Below are 24,492 nucleotides of genomic sequence, written 5' to 3'. Positions count from 1 at the left end.
AGCCGTGTCTTCTTAAAGGGACCTTGTGGTCGCTGCCCCCGGGAGCGAGGCTGGCTGGTGTGGTCAGATGGCCCTCCCGGGGCGGGTGCGCACGATGAATGGGACTCTGTGTGAACAGGGAGGGGACACGGAGCGGCCCTGTGGCTGCAGCCTCCTCCCAACACGCTTTCCACACTCCAAGGCGAATGTGACCTTTCAGGGCTCTCTGACCCCAGGAGGCAGGAGACATTCCCACAGGGTGAGGCCAGCCCCAGGGCCACACTGGGCCAGTGTCTGCAGCTGTCTCCACCCCAGGCCTCCCAGCGACACGCAGGTGGGGACCTGGGACCAGGGACCTGGCCTGGGAGGCCCCCGGCTGCCACCCCTCCCACCCACTGTGGGGTCTGGTTTGTGAGGGTGAGTGAGAAGCCCTTGGCATGCCAGCCCCAGGAGGAGGGAGCTGCCTGCCTGGCGGGACGGGTAGGGGGGGAGGGTCCCCACCCCAGGTCCGCACCCAGCCCCTCTCAGGGTCCAAGCACTGGGCATTTTGGGCAGGGCATGTCCGGATGCCCACTAAGGCAAGGGGTCCCCACCCTTCACCAGAGAGAAGGTGAGCCCAGCGGGCACCAGAACAGGAGCCTGGCTGGAGAGAGGCGGGTGGGTCCAGGGAGGCCTGTCCTCTGTGCCCTGGCTTCCAACTCCCTGAAAACCCTTTGCTCCACCCCAGGAAGGGGGCAGGCCCTCAGTCCTGACACTGCACCCCTCCAGGGGCCATGAGCCCTGAGATCCACACTGGGCCCCTGAGCCATCACTGCCCGTGTGACAGGGACACAGAGCAGGACACAGTAGGAGCCCCCACCACGGCCAGGGCCCACCCACCCACCCCACAACTACCCCCCCCTCCAGTCATGGCTCAAATGTCCAATTACTACAACGACTCTGAGCCCCAGTTTTAAACTTCGCCTCCCCAACACCCCTCCAGCACGGGCATCTCCAGGAGCCAGGCTGGTGGTGCCCCCTCGGGAGCCGGGTCCCTGTCCCGGTTCCTACTGAGAACTGGACGCGAGTCCAGCTTGGGTGTCCCAGGAGGCGGGAGAGGACAGTGATGGGGGGCAGACACAGCCCCTCCGCCTCCCTGGCAGCTCCTATTTCCACCCCTTCCAGGCCGCCCGCCTCCCCAGACCCACCTTCCAGCGCCACCAGGAGGCTGGGTGACAGGAGCCCCGCGGCCCGGCTGCCCAGGCTGGAGGTGCTCTGACGCCAGCGCCCCCCTGGACCCTCGCTCTGCAAACACTCGTCAGGGCTTGGCTTTGCTGCTGGCCCCCAGGCGTGCGGGGCTTGGAGACCTGGGAGCAGTGCCCAGCGCCACAGTGGTGGTCGTTCTCCTCCCGGGCCCAGGAGGTCAGGGTCCCGGGAGGCTGGGGGCGGGCCTGGGGGGATGAGCGAACCAGGAGGCAAGCGGGGGGCGCCCTGGGCACCACAAGGAGGGCTCTGTGTAGCCAGAGGAGGCTGCTGGTCACCTTTGCCTGCAAGCCAGCCCCACGGATGCAAGGGGCACGCAGAGGGTCAGCACCCCCGGTGGGTAAGCCCCTCCTCCAGCCAGAAAAGAGGCTGAAGACTCCTAGCCAGGTTAGGGTTTGGGCCAACGAGCCCCGGCCCGCCAGTGAGGACGCCAGTCTGGTGGGGATGGAGGAGATGGGGGTGGCAGCAAGTCCTCTGGGGGCTCCCCACCTCAGGAGAGGGCCAGGGAGGCCAGAAGCCACCTTCTACCCAAAACCCAGGCAGCCAGAGGCTACCACAGGCCAGCGCTGAGCCCAAGGCAGGGCTCGGTTTCAGGGGCCCCTGAAGTGACCCTGATGTGAAAGTTGGACCATAAAGAATGCTGAGCACTGAAGAACTGATGCCTTTGAACTGTGGTGTTGAGAGTCCCTCAGACTGCAAGGAGATCCAACCAGTCCATCCTAAAGGAGATCAGTCTTGAATATTCATTGGAAGGACTGATGCTGAAGCTGAAGCTCCAGTACTATGGCCACCTGATGCGAAGAGATGACTCATCGGAAAAGACCCTGATGCTGGGAAACATTGAAGGCAGGAGGAGAAGGGGACGACAGAGGATGAGATGGCTGGATGGCATCACCGACTCAGTGGACATGGATTTGAGTGGACTCCCGGAGTTGGTGATGGACACGGAGGCCTGGCATGCTACAGTCCATGGGGTCACAAAGAGTCGGACATTACTGAGAGACTGAACTGAACTGAAGTGTCCAGTCCAGCGGAAGCTGGGCCTCCCATCCTGGGGTGTGGCTTCGCACTCTCCCTTCCTCCTGGACCGACTCTGTCCCCCCTCACGTCACCCCCCGTGCGCCGATGATACTGAGAGGCCAGCCATAAAGAGCTTCTAGGGTTAGGGCGCGGGCGAGGGTTAGGGTTGAGAAGGAATCCTGGCAGAGCGACTTGAGCATCTCCCGGGTCTGCCTGGAGACGCAGGGCCAGAGACCAGAGTGCTGTGCGTGGGTATCACAGCTCCAGCCTCAGGGCCTCATTTGCAGAGAGTTCTCACAAAGCCCCTCACCTGATCTGTACTTGTAGTCTTTCTTTCCTCTGAAAGAAGTGGGGCCCCCTAAATTCGCCTGAGGCCCCCCAAAAGCCAGCAGAACCCCCATCAAAGGGGTGACCCTCTCAGCCAGTGAGCCTGGTTGACAGCTGGGCCTCTGGGTGTGGCACTGAAAACACAACTCCAGTGGGCTGAAGCAACGAGGAAGGGACTGACTTGTGTTGCTGCAAAGTCCAGACTCAGAGTGGCCTTCAGGTCAGGGTCGCACAGGGCTGTGCTCGGGTCCTCTGCCGGCCTTTCTGTTCTGCTCGTGGTAATGTTTCCGGGGCCGTGAGGTCAGCCTCAGCTTTCCCCCTTGCCCTGGAAGCGGCACCGTCCACCACAGCAGCCGCTGGCCCCACTGGTTGCTGCAATGAGGCTTGTCAACTGAACTTGAGATGTGTGGGAAATAAAGTCCACGCCTGATTTTGAAGATGTAGTAAAAAGATGCAAAGTATCTTAGTCACAATTTTCAAATTGTCTTGAAATAATAATTTTTAGGGTTTAATTCAGTCGCTCAGTCATGCCCAACTCTTTGCAACCCCATAAACCGCAGCACGCCAGGCCTCCCTGTCCATCACCAACTCGCGGAGTTCACACAAACTCATGTCCTTTGAGTCAATGATGCCATCCAACCATCTCATCCTCTGTAGTCCCCTTCTCCTCCTGCCTTCAATATTTCCCAGCATCAGGGTCTTTTCCAAGGAGTCAGTTCTTCACATCAGGTGGCCAAAGTACTGGAGCTTCAGCTTCAGCATCAGTCCTTCCAATGAATATTCAAGACAGATTTCCTTGAGGATGGACTGGTTGGATCTCCATGCAGTCCAAGGGACTCTCAAGAGTCTTCTCCAACACCACAATTTAAATAAAACATTAAGATTATTTTCGTCCGTTCCTTTTTCCATATTTTAATGTGATGACTAGAAAGCTGTCAGTCACTCCTGTGGCTCTCAATCTGTTTCCTGGGCTGCCCTGGCCTGAGGCAAGAGGAAGAGCGTGTCACCTGTCCGGGCATAAACACAAGCAGGCCACGCCCTCCACTCTCTAACCTCAACCACTTATCAGGGCGGGAGGAACTGTCCGTTCCCCTAGTCACTGTAACGGGGCGAAGCCTGTGCCCAGCACACGTCCAGAGCTGGAGGTGGGACCCCACCCGACCTGTGTGAGCGCTGCAGGGCGGGGCGTCGGCTGGACCCTGATGTGGGCTGGGGGGCGGAGCGGATTCCGGCGAACCACGCCTTCTCTGAGGCTGTCGGGTGGAATCGGAGCCGCCCTCATGACCTGCGTGCCTGAGAGCAGGCGCCAGGAGAGACGTCCTGGGACGTGCAGGCTTACAGCTTCCACCGGGACTCTTGCAGCCCACTCACCCGGAAGGGTGGGGGGACCCTGCGTGCGTGCTTCGTCAGTAGACTCCGGGGAGCCCAGCCTTCCGATCCAGACAAGGCGCCAGGCGAGCAGTTGATAATCTTGGACGTATGGGCCCGGCTGAGCCTGCAGCCGCCTCCAGCTCCAGCCACTGGGAACACAACCGCAAGAGAAGACCCCATGCGGACACCGAACCGCACAAATCCACAGAACCACATGAAATAATAACCCAGGGTTGTTTTAAGCCACCAAATTTTCTTTCCTACTTTTTTTTATTGTGGTAAAATACATATGATGCAATTCAGCATCTTAGTCCTTTTAGGGCCTCCCTGGAGGCTCAGACAGTAAAGAATCTGCCCCTGATGCGAGGGACTGGGGTTTGATCCCTGGGTCCGGAAGATCCCCTGGAGAAGGGAATGGCAACCCACTCCATTATTCTTGCCTAGAGAATTCCATGGACAGAGGAGCCCGGTGGGTTCCATGGAGCTGCAAAGCGTCAGACACAACTGAGCAGGTAACACTTCCACTTTTTAAGTGCACAGTTCTGTGGCTTATCAGGGCTTCCCTGGTGGCTCAGCTGGTAAAGAATCCGCCTGCAATGCGGGAGACCTGGGTTCGATCCCTGGGTTGGGAAGATCCCCTGGAGAAGGGAACGGCTACCCACTACAGTGTTCTGGCTGGAGAAGTCCATGGACTAAGTCCATTGGGCCACAGAGAGTCGGACACGACTGAACGGCTCTCACTTTCTGTAGCATCAGTGCAGTCACACTGTCGTACAGCCGTCACCACCGTCATCTCCAGAGCTCTTTCCATCTTGTAAAACTGAAGCTTCGTGCCCGTTAAATAAGAACTCCCTGCCCAGCAGCCCCCAGCAGCCACCCTCCCACCCTCCCTTTATGGTTTGGTCTCAGCGCCTCATGTATGGGATCAGACCGCACTGGTCTCTGGGATGGCTGAGTTCACTCAGGTCCGCCGTGCGGAAGCCTGTTTCCTCACTCCTAAGGCTGAATAATGCTCCACTGTGTTTAGACCACGTTTTGCTTCTGCGTCCACTTGTCAGTGGACACTTGGGTGGCTTCCATGTTTTAGCTATTGTGAATAATGCTATTATGACCATGGGTGTACAAACATCTCTTTGAGTCCCTGCTTTCAATTCTTTTGGCCCCTTCCAAGAAGCGGAATGGCTGCATCATATGTTAATTCTATTTTTAATTTTTTGAGGACCCACCATGCCATTTTCATACCAGATGCACCGTTTCATGCCCCCACCAACAGCGCACACGTGCTCCACCTTCTCCCTACCCTGTCTTAGTGGCAGAGGCCATCTGAGTGGGTATGAGGTGGTGTCTAACTGCAGTTTCCACTTGAACCCCCAGTGGTCACTGAGGCTGAGCATCCTCTCATGTGCTTACTGGCCACTTGTGTATCTTCTTTGGAGAAATGACTGTTGAATTCCTTGGTCCACTTTTTAGATTGGGTTGTTTGTTTTGTTGCTGTTGTTGAGTTTTAGGGGTTCTACATATTAACCCTTTATCACATATAGGATTTGCAAATGTTTTCTCCCATTCTGTGGGTTACCTTTTTGCTCTGTTGATATTATATTTTGCTGCACAATGTTTTAAAACTTTCATGAAATCCAACTTGTCTATTAATATTTTTTTGGTTTATTGCCCTTGCTCTTCATGTCACGTCTCATCACCAAATCCTGTGTCATCAAGCTTCTGCACTTCGATTTCTTCACAGGGTTTTTATAGTTTTAGGTCTTACATTTAGGTCTCTGACCCATTTTGAGTTACTTTTTGTGTACAGTGTTAGGCAAGAGTCCAGTGTCATTCTTTTGTGAATATTCAGTATTCCTCACATCATCTGTTGAAAACGTCATCTATTCCCCATTAAATGACCTTGACATTCTTATCAAAATGTATTTGACCGTGTATACGGATGTAAAAGTTGGACCATAAATATGACTGAGGGACAAAGAATTGATGCTTTTGAATTGTGGTGTTGGAGAAGACTCTTGAGAGTCCCTTGGACTGCAAAGAGATCCAACCAGTCCATCCCAAAGGAAATCAACCCTGACTATTCACTGGAAGGACTGATGCTGAAGCTGAAGCTCCAATACTTTGGCTACCTGATGTGAAGAGCCAACTCATTGGAAAAGACCCTGATGCTGGGAAAAATTGAGGGCAGGAAGAGAAGGGGATGACAGAGGATGAGATGGTTGGATGGCATCACCGACTCAATGAACATGAGTCTGAACAAACTCTGGGAGACAGGGAAGGACAGGGAAGCCTGGCATGCTGCAGTCCATGGGGTCGCAAAGAGTTGGACATTACTTAGTGACTGAATGGGGCTTCCCTGCTGGCTTGGATGCTAAAGAGCATGCCTGCAATGCAAGATACCTGGGTTTGATCCCTGGGTTGGGAAGATCCCCTGGAGAAAGGACTGGCAACCCTCTCTAGTATTCTTGCCTGGAGAATCCCATGGATAGAGGAGCCTGCCGGGCTACAGTTCATGGGGCTGCAAAGAGCCTGACACGACTGAGCCATTAACGCTTTCACTTTCAGGGACTGAGCAACATGACGGCTGGTTCCTGGGCTCTCTGTCCTGCTGCATGGTCTGTAAGTTGTCTTTGTGCTAATGTTGCACTATTTTGATCCCTGTAGCTTTATAGTAAGTTTTGAAAACAGGCATTGTTTAAGTCCCTTCAGTTCAGTTCAGTTGCTCAGTCATGTCCGACTCTTTGCCACCCCATGGACTGCAGCCCGCCAGGCTCCTCTGTCCATGGGATTCTCCTGGCAAGAACACTGGAGTGGGTTGCCATTTCCTTCTCCAGGGGATCTTCCCAACCCAGGGATTGAACCCAGGGCTCCCACACTGCAGGTGGATTCTTGACCATCGAGCTCCAGGGAAGCCCTTCTGCAGTCTTGGTGACTTTCGAGCATACACTGTGGCAGTGTTAAGTACAATCCCTGTGCAGCGCCCGACAAGTCCAGAGCTTATTTGTCCTGTACCTGGAAGTGTGTGCTTTTCGGCCACTCTCATCACGTTCTCCAGCTCCCACCTCAGACCTGTGCAACCACCAGTCCGCTCCTTGTGTCTAGGAGTCCAGATGTTTTAGATTCCATGCATAAATGAGGTCAGACAGTGCTCATCTCTCTCCGTCTGATGCATTTCAGTTAGCATAACTCGTCAAACTCCATCCATATCGTTGCATATGACAGCGTCTCCTTCTCTTATGGCTAAATAATATTTACTATGTACACATTTTTATCCATTCATCCACTGGACAGACACGTAGGTTGCTCCCATGTCTTGGCTATTGCAACTAATGCTGCAATAAACATGGGGGGCACAGATATCGTCAGTGTAGCAACTGTTTCCTTTGGATATATAGCAGAAGTGGAACTGCTGGATCACATGGTAGCCCTGTTTTTAATATGGGGGGGAACCTCCACACCATTTTCCATAGTGGCTACACCAATCTGTGTTCCCACCAACAATGTGTAAGGATTCCCTTTTCTCTACATCCTTGCCAGCACTTACCTCCTCTCTTGCTTGTGATAACCATTTTAAGTGTGAGGTGATAGCTCATTATGTTTGATTTGCATTTGTCTGATGATTGGTGACGCTGAGATCTGTCTTTTAATGCAAGCATTTATGGCTATAAATTTCCCCTTTAGCACAGCGCTCGCTGCATCCTGTAAGTTTTTGCATGCCAAGCTTTCATTTTCTCTCATCTTTGAGTATTTTCTCATTTCACTTGTGATTTCTTGTTTTTAATCTACTGGTTGTTTAACTGTATGGTGTTTAATTCCCACAATTCATGAATGTTCCAGTTGACCTTCTGTTATTGATTTCTAACTTCATCCTATCGTGGTCAGAGACGATGGTTTGTATAATGTCTATCTTTTAAAACCTATTGATTCTTAATTTGTGGCCTGACAGATGGTTTATCCTGGAAAACGTCCCATGAGCACTTGAGAAGAACGCGTATACTGTTGTTGGGTGGAGTGTTCTGTATATGTCTGTTGCAACTGGTTAGTTTATTGTTAAGTCCTCTATTTCCTTATGAATCTTCTGTCCAGCTGTTCTATCCGTTATTGAGAGTGAGATAGTGAAGTCTCCAGCTGCTATTGTATAACTGTCTATTTCTTCCTTCAGGTCTGATAGTTTTTGCATCTGACGTTTTATAGTCAGTCAGGAGCATAAGTGTTGATAATTGTTGAATCTTCCTTCCTTATTGAGCTTTTATTAACGTATAATGTCCTTCTTCGGAGAAGGCAATGGCACCCCACTCCAGTGCTCTTGCCTGGAAAATCCCATGGGTGGAGGAGCCTGATAGGCTGCAGTCCATGGCGTTGCAAAGAGTCAGACACGACTGAGCAACTTCCCTTTCACTTTTCACTTTCATGCATTGGAGAAGGAAATGGCAACCCACTCCAGTGTTCTTGCCTGGAGAATCCCAGGGACGGGGGAGCCTGGTGGGCTGCCGTCTATGGGGTCGCACAGAGTCGGACACGACTGAAGCGACTTAGCAGCAGCAGCAATGTCCTTCTTTGTCTCTTGCAGTGTTTGTGGTTTAGGGTTTAGGGACTGACTCTGGCACAGCGACCCCTGCCCTCTTTCGGTTGCTGCTTGCACAGGACACCTTTCTCCATCCTTTTCCATTCTATTAACATTTGTGTCCTTAGGCCTCAAGTGAGTCTCGCATAGACAGCATATAGTCAAATCGTGACTTTCTGTGCATTCTGCCGGTCTCTGTTTTGATTGGAGAGAGTACCATTTACGTGTAAAGCGATTACTGATAAACAGGGACTCGCTTCTGTCATTTTGTTTTCCACCTGACTTGGTGCTTTTTTTTCCACCCATTTCCTGCATCACGGTGTGTGGTTGTTCTTTGTACTGAAACACTTCCATGGCTCCCTCATTTCTGAATGTTGCATTCTCATCTCTGGCTTTGGCAGAACGTCATCCTTGAAGGGATCTCAGTGGGCCGGCTCACGCAGGTCACAGAGAGCAGACTGTGTGCTCTCTGAGTAACACCCAGGGTCTAGGACACTCCACAGAGGGCTCTGCATCCATGGTGGCTTAATGGCCGAATGGACGCGTTGTGTGATCAGGGAGTCTCATAGCACCTAAGTGCACACACCAGCCCCAAAGCTGCAGAGAGTCCAGTGAGCGCACTGCCCCTTCCTATAACAACTGGCAGAATAATGCCTCCCACCAAGGTGTGCACGCCAGTCCCCAGAACCCGTGACTGTGTGACCGTCCGCATCAAAAGCCTTGGCAGATGTGATCTAAGGGAAGGATCAGGAGATCTGGATTATGAGGGTGGGCCCAGTGTTTTCTCCAGGATCTTTCCAAGGGAAAGTGGGAAGTGGGGGGTCGGAGTCAGAAACGGAAGCCGGGGTGAGAAGGGGAGATGACAAAGCCCTGCCAGGGGCTTTGAAGACGACGGACGCGGCCACAAGCCAAGGAACACAGGCGCCTCCAGAAGCCGGAAAAGGCAAAGGAGCGGCTTCTCCCTCGGCGCCTGCAGGAGGAAGGCAGCACTGAAGACACCTTGCTTTGAGGACTTCTGACTGTAAGGTGACACACTTGCGTTGTTCAGGTCACTGCACTTGTGACCACCTGTCACAGCAGCCACGGGAAACCTCTGCGTGAGGAGCACCCTGCAGGTCACCTGACAGGGACGGCGCCGAAGGAAAACCGGAGCCCTGAGGGCCTCGAACACTCTGGGGCGGTGGAGCCGCGGTGTCTCTCGGCTGCATTTCACGTGAGCGCACGGTAACCAGAACTAGGCAGCACTGGGAGCTTCCGCATCCGCTGAGCCTCCGAGCGTGCAAGCTTCCTGCCCCTGGTACGGCCACATCTGTGCTGAATTACTTTTGTGAAAAAAAAAAAAAAAAAAGGCATGTGGGGACTGTGGCATGTTAATAGTAGCTTACAATTGAGATCGTTTCAGTCCATGCGCCACTCTGGAAAAAATGAACTTCAGCAGCACAGGGCCGGCTCTGGGGGATCGTCCATGCACACGGGCTCCCCCAAGCCATCTGCACACGGGCTCCCCCGGGCCATCTGCAGGCGGGCTCCCCCGAGCCGGCCTCGCGAGCTGCTGTTGTCATGTCAAGCGCCTCCCACCGATGGTCGTGTGCAAACTGTTTGCATCTTGTTAGAATCCGATCCGGCTTGGGTTTCTTTCTGCAAAGCCCTTGATGAAGACAAACCGCGTCTGTTTCGTGTCAGCTGCTGTCTCTCTGCTGAAATCTGCTCCTCTGGCTGTGTGTCTCTCCCCATGACGTGGCTGCTCCTATGTGGCTGAGCGCACGCGGATGGCTGCGCCCCGGACTGGGAGGCCAGAGACAGGTGGGGGGCCATGCCCAGTGGGCGAGTGAGGCTTAGGTGCTGAGCAGGAGCTCTGGGGGCGCAGGATGAACAGAGCAGAGAGGATTCACACTGGAATGAGACTCAAGCGGTGTTGCTCCCCTGCCTGCGGTCAAGGCGTGCTTCCCAAGGGCCAAATTCTAAATACCCTACCACCAGTAAAAGGCCTGCTTTGGGGATTAGTAATCAGAAGCTCCCGGCTCTTTAGAATAGGCTTTTTTCATTTCCCAAGGCTTCCCCCTTCCCCCACCCCGCTGGTGCACCCTTAAGAAGAGCATGGGAAGCCTGCTGGCAGCTGGCGTCCAGATGACTCTGCTGGGCTCGCCAGTAGCCCTGAGGGGCGACTATGGGAGGCTCCTACATAAGCACATTCTTTGTGAAGTAGTGAGCCTACCGTCAAGGGAGGCATGCAAAGGTGGGACACCCACACAGAACAGGCAGAGGAAGCACAGGGTTGGTGGGCTGGAGACTCTGGCCACGTTTGGGTGACGTACACGGCCCGGTCCTGGCCTCTTGCCGGCAGGCAGCCTTCTCCATCTGAGCGCCGTCACCCGGCTTCGTGTTGCAAGTGGCTGGTGCAAGCGTGTAACCAGGTCGCCGCAAGCTCAGCATCTTAATTCAGTGTGACTTGAAGCCAGACTCCCCTTCCTGACAAGACTCAGAAAGCACCCAGAGAGCAGTTAACGTTTGTCTTCTCAGCCCAATTCATGCCCTTGTTTTACGACGGCTTGGATAATTTGTGACTGCTCCTTCTGCTCTAAGACAGGAAGGTGTGTGCTCCTCGCGTTGATCACAGGACCCGCACCACGTCTCTAAGCATCACCTCTGAAACCACGTGGTTCTCCACATGAGTCAGGGCCCACGGTTACAAGTTCCAGCTAACTTGATAGCAGATCCCAGAGCCCGGCCACCAGGGTCCTGAGCCCCGGGCTCACACACACGTACAGGAGCCTCCCAGAGTCCAGAAGAGGAAGAGACCGAGGGTCAGAGAGGCCCCGGGGTTTGCTGTGCCCCGTGTAAGGCTGTACGCGGATGGTCTCCGGCTCTCGGTCCGGGTGTACCGGCCTCCTGGGGGGCGTCCCAGAGGCCTCAGCACAGACGGTGGTGCTGCAAGGACCAGCCACAGACGGGACAGGGTCCAGGTGCCCTGGCGGAGCATCCCTGGGACAGACGGGGCTGCCAGCATCCCCTGCAGGCGGTGCCTGCTCTCTGCATCCCGCTGACCTGGTGAGCACGGGATAACCAAGCACACTCTGAGAGGGGGTGGGAGGCGCGGAGCCCAGCTCTGACCTCGGGCCGCCCACTTGGTGGGATACTAGCTAGGAGGCTTTGGGGAGTCCCTGGTGGTCCCCAAGCTCAGTTTCCCCAGGTGTCGCCCACTCTCCAAGGATGCAAAGCTCCCTGGCGGATGTGAGCCGTCAGTGGCGAAGCCAGCACCGTCCCTGCCTTATGCCCGGCAGGTGTAACCACTATCCAGGGGCCGGAGGGGCAGTGGGCTAGGCCTTCGGTGGCCAGCCTCAGCCAGCACGGGCATAAGGCTGCCCAGGTTACAGCCGCCTGGCAGACTCTCTGAATGAAGCGGGGGGACCCCAGGGGATGGAAAGGAGGCTCCCCATCCCCCTCCCCTCCCCATCCTCTCCTTCCTCCCCCTCCTCCCCGGCCTCCCAGCCCTGGGCCCTGGCGGCCTTGCTGGAGCCTTAGGCACAGACCCTGACTTTCTCAAGCCCAGACCAACAGCACAGCCCTCTGCCTAAGCCCAGACCCCCGTCACGTGTGGAGCCACGATGCTGCTGCGCCCAGTCCAGGTCAGCACTGCCCAGAGGCCCAGCCCTCCCAGACACCTCCTCCTCCACACCGGTCCTCATGCACAGCCCCGGGCCGCGATCAGCCTCCGCTGTGGCCTGCTTGGTGCTGTGAGCGATCCCTTGCTCCAGGAAAACTGGGGTCCCCTGAGAGCAAGTCCAGAGCACCCCCACCTTCCTTCCTCCCAGGGGTCCCGCAAGGCCTCTGCACAGGTCAGAGGTCACTGGGATCTCCGCGTGGTCCTGTGGGAACCTTCCCATCCCTGAGCTCTGTGGCTAGTCAGAGCCTCTCTCCCGAGACATTTGGGAATTGGGGCATGGTGTGAATCCCCCAGGACCGCTGGAGTCCTGATCTGAGGCCAACCTGTGACTCAGCACCCAACCCCATGACCCAGGCCACACTTGGGGGAACCTTGGGTTAGATACAAACAGGGAACTTTCCACGCTGACTCAGAGGTCAAAGGGGAGAGGCTCTGCAAGGCCTCGGAGGGAGAGGGCAGCCCAGCTAGCGCTGAGGACTGAGGAGAGATGCCCCGAATCGCCAGGACTGCGTGTGAGCCCTGCAGACCCCTCCTGAGGCTCCCCTCCCTGGAGGTGAGGTGGCTTTTGGAGGCGGTCACAGGTGCCAGCAGGCTGAGTGCCCAGAAGTGGCCGCCGCAGGCTGGTCCTCCAGCCCTGGCCAGTGTCTCTGGGCAGCCCTTCGGCTGCAGACGCCCCATCCCCTGCCGTCCACCTCCGGGGCCTCAGCCCGCCGGCAGCGGCAGGGGCGTGCGGCTCTGACTGTGACCTGAGGTGCGGGCCATAGGAGCCGGATGGGCAGATTCTGGGGAGCCACCAGCACCCTCCCCGGTGTGAACACTGCAACCTGAGCGGAAGTCCTGTGTCCAAGGGCGGGAGGGGCTGAGCAGGAGCGGGGGCCCACATCCCAGGAGTGGGGAGCCCTCGCAGCTGAGGGAGACGAAGGCAGAGCCACAGCCTGAGTCCAGGGCACAGGGCACCCAGGTGGGCGAGGGGCCAGGGAGCAGCCAGCAGCTCAGCCCCTCTCACCTCCCTCCACACCCCCGTCCCCGCCCCCACAAGGCTCCACCCCAGGCCACCCCCGGGAATATAAACGCACCAGGGAAATGATGCAACAAGGGAGCACCCCCTCGCCGGGCAACCAGAACCAGCAGGCGGCTTCGGGAACACCATCCACGAGCCGGGAGGGCCCCGGGCACCCGGAGCAGGAATCTGACCGGAGGGAGGCCTCGGCCAGGAGCTCAGGGAACACACTCCTGAGACGGGAGGCCAGGTCGAGATAGGCAGCAAAGACACCAGGAAAGGCCAGAGTAGAGTGGAAACCGGAGGGGGGAAGGCTCAGAGACAGGAACGAGACACACAGGGGTCAGGGTGGAGAACTGGGCCAGAGCCAGAGGCGGGATGCCCCGAATCGCCAGGGACGCAAAGGGGAGCGCGTTTCAAGAGTCAGAGAAGGAGAATGCCTTCATCGCGCGGGAAGAGGAACGGCCTCGGGTTGGAAGGGTAAACAGGCACACATGCACATCACCAGGAGATCGGGGGCATCAGAGAGAAAGATAAAACTCTACACGGTTGCAGCAAAGCTGTTAACCTCTGAGACAGCTGCTGTCAGATGATCCAGTGGCCCGGCGAAACTCTGCGAACCAGTGTTTTCAGAGATCTGAAAGAAAGTAAATCAACCTAAAATTTCAAACCGGCAACCAAATGTGAGGTGGGGAGCCTGCGGGTGACCCCAATGTCTCCTTGAAAACAGCGTCCCAGAAACGCTGAAGAAGAGGGGGAGGAACGCAGGTGGACTGCAGGCCCCCAGGTGTGCACACGGGCCCTGAAGCCAGAGGCCCACTGAGACGGGTGCGGCCGCGAGCCTGGGCAGAGCTGAGGAGGCCACAGTGGGCAGGCTGGGGGCGTCCAGGCGGAGGGGCCTGAAGGGAAACTGCTGCGACAGAGGCAGTGAGGGACGTCAGAAACTTCCAGAAGGATGTTTCCCTTGCTAGGACTCCTACAAATTGAATCAAAGCCACACGAAACGTCCTCTGAGTCCTGCCAGCGGGAAAATGGGACGGCAAGGATGGCCACGGCCTTGGTGGGGGCGGGGGGTCCGGGGACCCTGCACATGGGGCCTGAGGTTTGATCCTGCTCTGGGGGAGCAGGGGGCGGGGCTTGGCAGAAAATGTTAAAGGTCTTTGTAGGTTGAATTCCCTTTGCCCCATAAATTCCAGTTTTAGGAATTTCTTGTAAGCAAACCACGCGAGAATTGGGCAGAGATCGTGTCTAAGAGTGTCCTCCGTCTCCAGCTCCTGGTGGGCAGCTATCAGAAACGGGCTCTGCAGCGGGTGGCCAGCGGCAGATGCCACTCGGGCACCAACAGGGCAGTGTTGTGGGCACCGTGGCACAGAAGGGCCCCCGGGCACCACGCTGGGGAAATGGCGCATGCAATCCGATCACGCTTTCATGTGTGTTCATCTGGATGTAGGGAGCACAGCAAGGCCAGGAGGGCAATGTGCCAGGGGCCACGGCAGCAGGACTGGGAGGTGCCAAGATCAGGGCAGCATCAGCTCACGTGTCTCTGTATCCTCTGCCTTGTTTAAAACAAGCAAACGTTGCTTTTGTAAGATGGAAAGAAGTTCTTCCTATTAAAAATCAAAACCACTATGAGGTACCATTTCACACCAGTCAGAATGGCTGTGATCCAAAAGTCTACAAGCAATAAATGCTGGAGAGGGTGTGGAGAAAAGGGAACCCTCTTACACTGTTGGTGGGAATGCAAACTAGTACAGCCACTATGGAGAACAGTGTGGAGATTCCTTAAAAAACTGGAAATAGAACTGCCTTATGATCCAGCAATCCCACTGCTGGGCATACACACTGAGGAAACCAGAAGGGAAAGAGACACGTGTACCCCAGTGTTCATCGCAGCACTGTTTATAATAGCCAGGACATGGAAGCAACCTAGATGTCCATCATCAGATGAATGGATAAGAAAGCTGTGGTACATATACACAATGGAGTATTACTCAGCCATTAAAAGAATACATTTGAATCAGTTCTAATGAGGTGGATGAAACTGGAGCCTATTATACAGAGTGAAGTAAGACAGAAAGAAAAACACCAATACAGTATACTAACGCATATATATGGAATTTAGAAAGATGATAATGATAACCCTGTGTACGAGACAGCAAAAGAGACAGTGATGTATAGAACAGTCTTATGGACTCTGTGGGAGAGGGAGAGGGTGGGATGATTTGGGAGAATGGCATTGAAACATGTAAAATATCATGTATGAAACAAGTCGCCAGTCCAGGTTCGATGCATGATACTGGATGCTTGGGGCTGGTGCACTGGGACGACCCAGAGGGATGGTATGGAGAGGGAGGTGGGAGAGGAGGGAGGAGGGTTCAGGATGGGGAACACATGTATACCTGTGGCGGATTCATTTTGATATATGGCAAAACCAATACAATATTGTAAAGTTGAAAAATAAATTAAATTTTTAAAAAAATAAAAACTTCTTTAGCAGCCTGGAGGGCGTCCTTGGCAATTTTGGCAGAGGCCTTGGCCAGATCATACTCCAAATCACTCAAGTCTGGACTCCTGGCCAGAAATTAACCCCTACACGGGTCCAGAAGTGACCCTGAGCCGTCATCACCATCACCCAAGAGCGGGGAACTGGAGTCAGGAGAACAAGACCCTCCCAACAGCCACATAAACTCAAGGACAAAGCTAAGTGTCAGCGTCCTCACTCCCAGGGAGACAAAGCCATATTATTAGGCAAAGGAGTTTGGGGGTGACCCTCTAGCTCTCCTCAGTCGTGTCCAACTCTTTGTGACCCCATGGACTGCAGCACGCCAGGCCTCTCTGTCCATCACCAACTCCCGGAGTTTACTCAACCTCATGTCCATAGAGTCAGTGATGCCATCCAACCATCTCATCCTCTGTCTTCAATCCATCCTGCCTTCAGTTTTTCCCAGCATCAGGATCTTTTCCAATGAGTCAGCTCTTCACATTAGATGGCCAAAGTATTGGAGCTTCAGCTTCAGCATCGGTCCTTCCAATCAATATTCAGGACTGATTTCCTTTAGGATTGACTGGTTTAATCTCCTTGCAGTCCGAAGGACTCTGAAAAGCATCAATTCTTCGGCTGTCAGCTTTCTTTATAGTCCCAACTCTCACATCCATACATGACTACTGGAAAAATAATAGCTCTGACTCTCCGAACCTTTGTCGGCAAAGTGAAGTCTCTGTGAATTCAGAGACTTGCATCCAAAAACTCAACCCCAAGCATCTGTTGAGCCTCCGGGCCCGGTGCGGGGAAGTCGGCTGGAGGGAGGGCAGAGACAGGAGAGCATCTTTGGGTCCTGCCCCTCCCCTAGAAGCCGGATCACAGAGGCTGGACCAGTCAGGTGGCTCCACGGGAGTCAGGCTCCTCTCGCTGGACCATCTTCAAAGAACCAGCTTTCCTATGCAGCAGTGAGGCCTTCAGAGACTGCTTACCCCACACCCCCTTTTCTGGTGGGGGAGATGAGGGCTGAGTGTACACCTGCTTCCCCGGCCCATGGGGCCCTTCTGTGCCATCAGCAAGAGCTGAAACGCTGCCCCGGGGGACCAGAACCAAGTCTCTTCAGCTACCCAGCAGTAGGGCCTCACTGGAGGACAGCCAGGGCCCCCATGAATAAGGAGAACTCAGGAGTCAGGCGGGTCTGGAGAACATCTCCCCAGGATCCGACGGGGTTAGGGTGGGGTCCTATCTGTCCATCCTCCTGCAGGGGCTAGGGCTCCGGCTCAGGCCTGTGGCTCTGGGTTAATTGCCTAAGAGAGCGATGCCACCCTGCCTGGCCCCACAAAGGGTCAGAGAGGCCTGGGAAGTCATGGGGACGAAAGCCCGCCTGCCCAGCTCCGCCAGCATGCTTGTGTGTCCCAGCCGCAGTGGGGCCACAGCCCCGCTATCCTGGCACTGTCCTCAAGGGCTGTGCTCTCCCCTCGGGGCAGGAGCCTCAGCCAGGCTCCCTCCCGACAGACAAGGACGTGAGCCTGAGGGGCACGCAGGCCCCTGGGTAGCACAGCGCCAGCTGGGGGATCTCAGGGTGAAGCCCTGCCAGAACTGTGCAAGCCCCATTCCCTCGGGCTGTCCCTGCAGCTGGGGGCGCCCTGGGGACCCCGACACCCCAGGGTCCCCAAGGAGAGCCCAGGATCTGCCGCTGGATGCGCCCCTCCAAGGGCAGCTTGGAAGGTGGTCCTGGCATCCGTCCTGGGGAGCAGGCTGTCTGCAGGGGCTTCCAACCACACTTAAGGAATCGCAGGTGAAATAACTCATGATTTTTAGATGCCAACTAGCAAGTGCGTGAAGACCCCCTGGAGGAGCTGCTAGGAAGTGTGCGGGGGGGGGGGCAGACTGTGACCTTACAGGCCCCTCCCACTGTCCCGGGGGCGCCCTGCTCCGGGTGTGCATGTGGGAGGGTGGGCTTCGTCATTGAAAGGCTGCCTGAGCCCCAGACACTTGTGTGTCTTGTGGACGCTTCTGGAAAATAAGCATTACGCTGCCCCCTCCTCAGGGGCACCCTGGGGGGCCCCTTCGAGGCCCCTGTCTCGTGCCCATTCACCCGGGGTCCATCCTGGTACACCCAGGCCCCCCAGCTATGGCGGTGGGATCACCTATGTCTGCAGAGCGGCCACTGAAGAAAATAGGCTGCTTCCTCCAACGTGTGTGTTTGAGGCGGGGGCCTGGGGGTCTTCCCTGGGTTCCCTCACCCCTCCATTCATTTATTTGCTCATTCACTCCCTCGCGCTTCCTGAGGCCCGTCTGCAGCTGGCCCGGGGCCGAATGCGCTTCTGCAGAATGCGGCAGGTGGCAGGTGCCCCAGCAGTGCCCAGAGACGACAGACTGAGCACGGGGGCTCATTTAAACAACACTGGCGCGTGGCTGCATGAGGAGTAGGTGGTGCCTGGTCAGATAGGGAGACATGACCGAGGGGCCCGCACCTGCCTGGGACTCCGGGCGCAACTCAGCGCCCAGCAAGGGGGCTCCTCGGAGGAAAGAGGAGCACCAAGGCTCTTGGCTGCATGGGAGGCTGGCCTGGCAGAGAGGACTTGAAGGGCCTCAAGCACTGGCCGCCCAACAAATGTGGCTGATTTCCGAGGCCGACAAAACGCTGTTTTCCCCAAAACCAAGCCCATTTGGAGCTCAGATGTACCCGGAAATCACGCTGCTGTCCCTGCCAGTAGCGAGGCCCTGCTGAGCCTGACTGCCCACCACAGGGGCTGGGTTTGAGGGCAGCAGAGGCCACGAGCCACTCCGAGGTCCTCCCCGCCACCAAGGCTGGACGTCCATCACACGCTAAATGAAGCATCGGAGAACGGGACCGCAGCGACCAGCTGTCGTCCAGCCCCAACGTCTGGTGGACAGGAGGGGAGGCCCGCGACCACGGTCCCCGGGGTGGGACGCAGGGCTGAGCCCGGGAGAAGCTGCCTCCATCTCTCCTGTGAGGCCACTCCCCGAGCTGGTCTGTCTGTGTGAGCTTGGAGCTTCAGCGTAATTGGAAATTGATTTTCTTTTACTCTGTGGCCCTTAGATTTCAAAAGTTCTCTTTTCAGAGGCTGGCTGGAGCACCCCACGTCCTGCCAGTCCCCACGCCCAGCTGGCACACAGGGTGTCCTTGCCAGCACTGAGCTAATTGGGTTCCCGGACCCCAAGTCCACCGTGAACCCTCATCATGGAAGATCTCCCCGCCTGGCCCCTCTGCTTTCCGAAGAGAGACAGTGCCTCCTGTACAGCAGGGGTGGCCTGGACCAGGGGGAGTCTGGGGGAGAACAGATGCGTGTCCACGTGTGGCTGAGCTGCTCTGCAGTGCCCCTGCCACGACGTTGGTGGTCGGCTGTACTCCAGTACAAAATAAAAAGATGGCTTTTATAAAAAAGAGAAGAGATGGTGATCACTCGGCAGGAATCTGCAGGGCAGCCCCACCCAGTCCACACCCGCGTGTCCAGCTTAAGAGCTCTGGCCGGCGCCCAGCGCGGTGGTGGGCAGGGAGCTGGCGGCCTCCGCGGCCACGGCCCCGTGAGTGGCTGGGTGCTGCGTCTCGGTCCACCCTCCCTCCCTGCACCCCAGCCACATGCTCAGTGCTCTCCGGACGGCCTCGCACCTGCCACCTGCCACCTCCACCAGACCCGACTCTGAGCCCTCTCCCCCAACCTGGTGAGGTCCCTCTGTCCTCCCAGCCTGGCTGACACCAGCCGCAGGGGGACAGATCACAGAGACACTGCCCCATCCCCGGAGGCAGGGACACCCCTGTTTTCAAGGGGGAAGTGGGCTCAGAGAGGCTGAGTGACTCTGGCAGGTTTGCCCAGCTGGTGGGCAGGGAGAGCTTCCAGAGGCTTTGCTGATCACCTCAACGGGACGTGCGTGTCCAGCCACAGCCCAGCTCTGAACCCCCAAACTGCCCAGCACCCCAAGAGCACGTGCCCCGCCTCCCGTGCTCCGGGCTCACTGGGGCCAGGCTGCAGGGGTGTGCCTCTGGGGACACGGGCTACGGGTTGACCTCCCCTCCCGAGCTGCCCTGCGCCAGCCCTGCCACCCCGCGGTCCCCTCCCACCAGCTCACAGCAAAGCCAGGCTCCCCGGCGAGCCGGCCTGCGGTCGGAACAGGATGGCTGGAGCCGCTCCCAAGGCTCCGGGTCTCGTCAGGCGGTAACCAGAGCAGACGCGGCTCGCCCGCGGGGCTGAGTGCAAGTCCTGGGCCGGGGAGCCAGAGACGGGGGCGGCCGTGCTGCCGGGGGCCCTGGTGGGCCGCGCTGAGGGCTCTGCCACCCCTCTGTCAGAACCAGCAAGAACACCAGGCCCCCTTTGCACCCCTGCCCCCTAAGGTCCCCAAGGCCGCCGGCTTGGGCCTCCCGCCTCCTGGGAAGCAGGGAGAGAGGGGCCCGGCCCTCCTGCTGGTGGCCTCTGTCATGCAGCGACGGGGCAGAGGGGCGGCAGCTGGGGTCCCCCGGGTTCTGCCTGTGTGCCTGGTCGGGGGTCCCCGCCTCGAGGGAACCTCAGTGCCCTGCCATATTCCCCGTCTACCCTACGCCTCCACACGGCTGTCAGGACACCCTGGGGCAGGCGGGCAGCCCCCTCCTCACCTTCCCGACCACACACAGATGTCTGGGGGGCTGGGAGCTTTTGGGGAGCCGGGTAGGCGGCCCCCTGAGCCGCAGCATCTGGGCCGCGCCTGCAGGACCTGGGTGCAGCCCACAGCCTGGCTTCGCTATTTCGCGTCTGCGGGCTCGGCTTGGCCGGAGCACAAAGGAGACTTTCTCACTGTGCCCTGGCTCCTGCTCTGTTCTTCCCTCCACCCTGCGGCTTGGATGGCCCAAGACACGCGTGGCTCCAGGGCGGCCGTCACCCGGCTCCCCTGCCCGGCCGAGCCATGGAGGGTGTGGGGACCGGGGTAGCTCGGGCCCCCCCAGGGTTTGGAGAAAAGGCCCTGCCAGCAGCTCCTCTCACCCCAGCCCCTGCCCTCCTTCCCTGAGCACTGAGTGCTGCTGGAAACCGGCTCCATCTGAGGCTCCTAAGGGCTTATTCCCCAACCAGGACCCCCACAGGCACTGGGACCCTCTCCTCCAAGACACACCACCCTTTGCAAGAGCCAGCAGCGCTGACCCCAGGCCTGCAGACATGCCCACAGGCACTGACCACTGCTGGCAGCCCAGACCTCGGACCAGCCTGACCCCCTCTGAGCTCCTGCAGCCCCTCTCGCGGCTGCCCGAATCCAGAGCCCTCCCCACCCTGAGCCAGACACACTCTGGATCCTGCACCCCAGCCCCACAGGGAGGTCAGCCGCTGCCAGGTCAGCCAGGCTCCCCCCACCCGCATGCCCCGGCACGTCCCGCTGGGCAGACACGGCCCTCCTGGCTGCCACGGCCCTTGGAGGATCTCCAGGCCCTTCTGCCCGAACTCGGGCCTCCCGCAGCTGAAAACAAGCATCTCCAAAAACCGTACCCCACATGGCTGACAGCCCCCTCTGCCCTCCCCTGGGCCTGCAGAGAAGAGCAAACTCAGACACGTCCGGTCCTCAGTGGGGAAGGCCCGGGGGAGACCTCGGCCTGAGGGGACGTGGGTCTGCGTGAAAGATGCTCCTCCTGTCTGGGGGGTGAAGCTGCTTCCTCCCTTGGCTTCCCCAAGGCCACAGGGTGCTGGGGGCCCTAGGCGTCCCTCATGGACGCTGGACCTCCTACCGGTAGCTTCTGCCCACCAGACCAGCCAGGAGTGCAGGGCAGAGCCCTGGGGGTCAGCCGTCTCTTCCCTGGGTGGCCCACAGAGCCCCCAGGGGCTGCAGGAGGCGGACTGGGCGGACCGGACTCCCAGGGCAGAGGGCAGGCCTGGGAAGGAAGGAAAGGGAGGTGGTGACTCTGCTCCTACCAAGGCGTCCTAATTGGCAGGGGGTCTGGGGAGAACAGGGGGCCACAGCTGCCCGCTTGCCCAGCATGGCCCGACCCCAGGGGCCCTGAGAAGGGGAGGAGGAGGGGCGTCACAGGGCCAGAAACCCTCCCCAAGCCCCACACACATTCGCACACATGCACACCCAGGCGTGCACAGGCATATACACACACACACGCCACACAAGCGTGCTTCAAGCCGCAGGGACCCAGCTCAGAGTGGCCAGAGGACAGGAAGTGATAGAGACTGTGGAGAGCTGAAAATAAAGCGTTAAAGTCACCTGGAGGCCGAGTCACCAGCAAGACCCCAGAGCTCTGGCCCCTGCCCACGCCATCTAGCAGGCAGGACGGGGGCTCCAAAGGCATGGGGTAGGGGGTAGAGGGGACCCTCTGGCTCTCAGCCCTGAGTCTGGCCCCTGGGGGCCGACAGCGGACCCCGCAGACTCCAAATGACACGACAGGCCCTGAACCACAGGCTGTCCCTGGGCTCCCCCGACCAGCTCCTCTCTGCTCTCGGGCTCTAGGGTCCCCTCCTGCGGGTGCTGGGTACTCATCTGGCAGAAGACCCCCAGAGGACCCCCACTGCTTCCCCAGGGACCCCTCCATCAACTCCCAGAGCCCTCCCCCAGCTGGGCCTGGGGGCGGCTTCCTCAGTGGGAACCCAGGGCAGCCAGCTATGCCCGGGACACCTGTGGGCATGGGGCAGGGGGCGGAGGGCAGGCTCCAGGGCTCATCCCCGGTGTCCTGGGCTCCTCTCCAGGGCCCCACCCCCAGGGCCCGGGCCCGCCGGCTCCCCCCTGGCCCTGGACCGGGGCCCAGCCACTGTATAGGCTGAGCCACCCGGCTTTGGGCATTGTCTCTGGCTGCAAGGCCAGGGCAGTGAGCCAAGGCTCCTCGCGCCTGTGCTGGTAAGGGCCTGGACACAGGGCTGGAGAGGACACAGCTCCTCTCAGCAGAGTGAAGGGGACACAGCCGCCTTTTCCGAGCTGCGAGCCTTGCTGACCTGGCCGCTCCCCTCGGGACAGACTGAGGCCTCTGCAGAAGCCCCCGGGGTCGTCTCCACCAGCGGGGACAGGCTCCGGAGGCCCTGAGCCGCAGCTGGCCAGGGACATGGCTCGTGGCAGCCCCACCCCCACCAGGGGCCCAGCGCAGCTCACCCTGACCCCAGCCGGACCAGCTGTGTCCCGCAGGGGCTCTGGGGATGTGACAGAGGAGGGAGTGTCCCCTCCCTCGACCAGACTCCCTGGAGTTTGGGGGGTGGGAGCAGCGAGGCCAGGGTCTGAGCTCGAGCTCCCAGAATAGCCGGGGCGCGGCCGTCAGCAGAGACCAAGCAGCTGACTTCACGCCACAGGCATCCCGGGAAGGGCCAGCTGTCTGCGGCCGCACCTGCAGGGCTGGAGCCGGAACACGGCCCTCAGCGTCGGCCCTCACAGCAGGGGCAGCGGCCACGCAGAGACCAGCCCTGCTCCAGGTCCCAGGAAGGGCCTCTGGTGCCTGTGGGGCTGACTCAGACCAGGGAGGGCCCTGGAGGAAGTGCTGCTCCGGCAGAAAGCAGGAGGCGACAGGGTGAACACGTGCCGGGGACGGCGCCCCGACAGCAGGGTGGTGGTGCAAAGGCCCTGCGGCCACCTCCTGCTGGACGGCAGATGGGTCTGCATGGACACCGCTGAGGAGCGGGCAAGGCAGGGCCCAGAGCACGTGGGGGATTTTTTGCACCATTTTTTTTAATGGTAAACCTTCTGGGGCAGTTGCCGAGGGTCTGTCATGGCCAGGACGCGCCTCTAAGACAAAGCAGGCATGCGTGCTGAGGGCCTGGCCTGGGTAGAGCAGGAGGGCTGAGCCCAGACACAGACGCAGAGCTTTCTGGGACGGAGCAGGTGACGTGAGCCCGGAGTCCTGTCTGACCAGGGAGCTGGCCGGGGTCCCCCAGGGCTGCCAAGGGCCCTGCTGGCCTGGACCTCTGGGGCTGGCCTCTGCCAGTCTGTGCTGGTTTCCTGCTGAGGCTGTCCATACTTCTCTGGGCTTTCACCGAGTGCTGGCCACAGAACCTTCTGGAACATGGTACAGCAGACCCCACTGCAGGAATAAAAGGGTCTTCTCTGCTTCTTGCCACCAGGGACACTGACCTAGGGGCAGCCCCAGGGTTCTGGGCAGGCCAGGCTCCCAGGACCGGGTGAGGACAGGGACTGGAACTGAGGGGTCCCCTGGCTGGTAACCCCGATGATTTCCTGCAGACTGCTGTGTGCAGAGGGGCAGGGAGGGCCTGGGGCAGGAGACAGGGGGGCTCTGTGCTCCACACCCAGGCAGTGGGTGGGCCCTCTTCAGGCCTTTGAAGTCCTGGGCTCATCCACCCTGAGGCCTGAGGTGGCACAGGTCCCAAGCAGAACTCCTGCCCCTGGGGAGAGCAGCGGGGGCGGGAGATGAAAGAATCAGGAAGAGGGGGGTTCAGGTGGTGGGGCTGGGGGAAGGGGGGAGGGCTGTAGAGTCCCCAGTGCTGGCCCCAGCTCACAAACCCCAGGGCACCGGACTCTGAGGCTTCCTCGTGGAAGGACCCTTGCTCTCTTGACCCAGGGGGCTGGGCCCAGGGTCCTGGGAACTAGAATCGAACGGGCCATAACCCGGTCTGGGAAGCCTGCTCCAGGAAGCCTCTAGGGCTGGCTCCAGGCCGGAGTCACACACCATAGCCCTGCTCCCACACCGGCTCTGATCAGACCAAGGCCAGGCCTCTGGCTGCAGACACTGTGGCCCCTGGAGCAGGCTTGGGGCCGCCACTCGGAGGCCCCGCTGCACCCTGGATGCTGGGGGCCCGCTGGCCCAGCCTGCCCTGCCCTGCCCTGTCCTCCTCATGGTCAGGACCTCCTCTGGGCCTGAGGCTCCTGGCCGACCGTGAAGCTTCAGCCGGCATCCAGAGGTGACCAGGCCCCAGAAACAAGAC

The sequence above is a fragment of the Bos grunniens genome, chromosome 3 (assembly GCF_055505025.1).
Source record: "Bos grunniens cultivar Pamir isolate PY7600 chromosome 3, Bosgru_T2T1.0, whole genome shotgun sequence".
Lineage (NCBI taxonomy): Eukaryota > Metazoa > Chordata > Mammalia > Artiodactyla > Bovidae > Bos > Bos grunniens.
Note: the sequence above shows the minus strand (reverse complement) of the source record.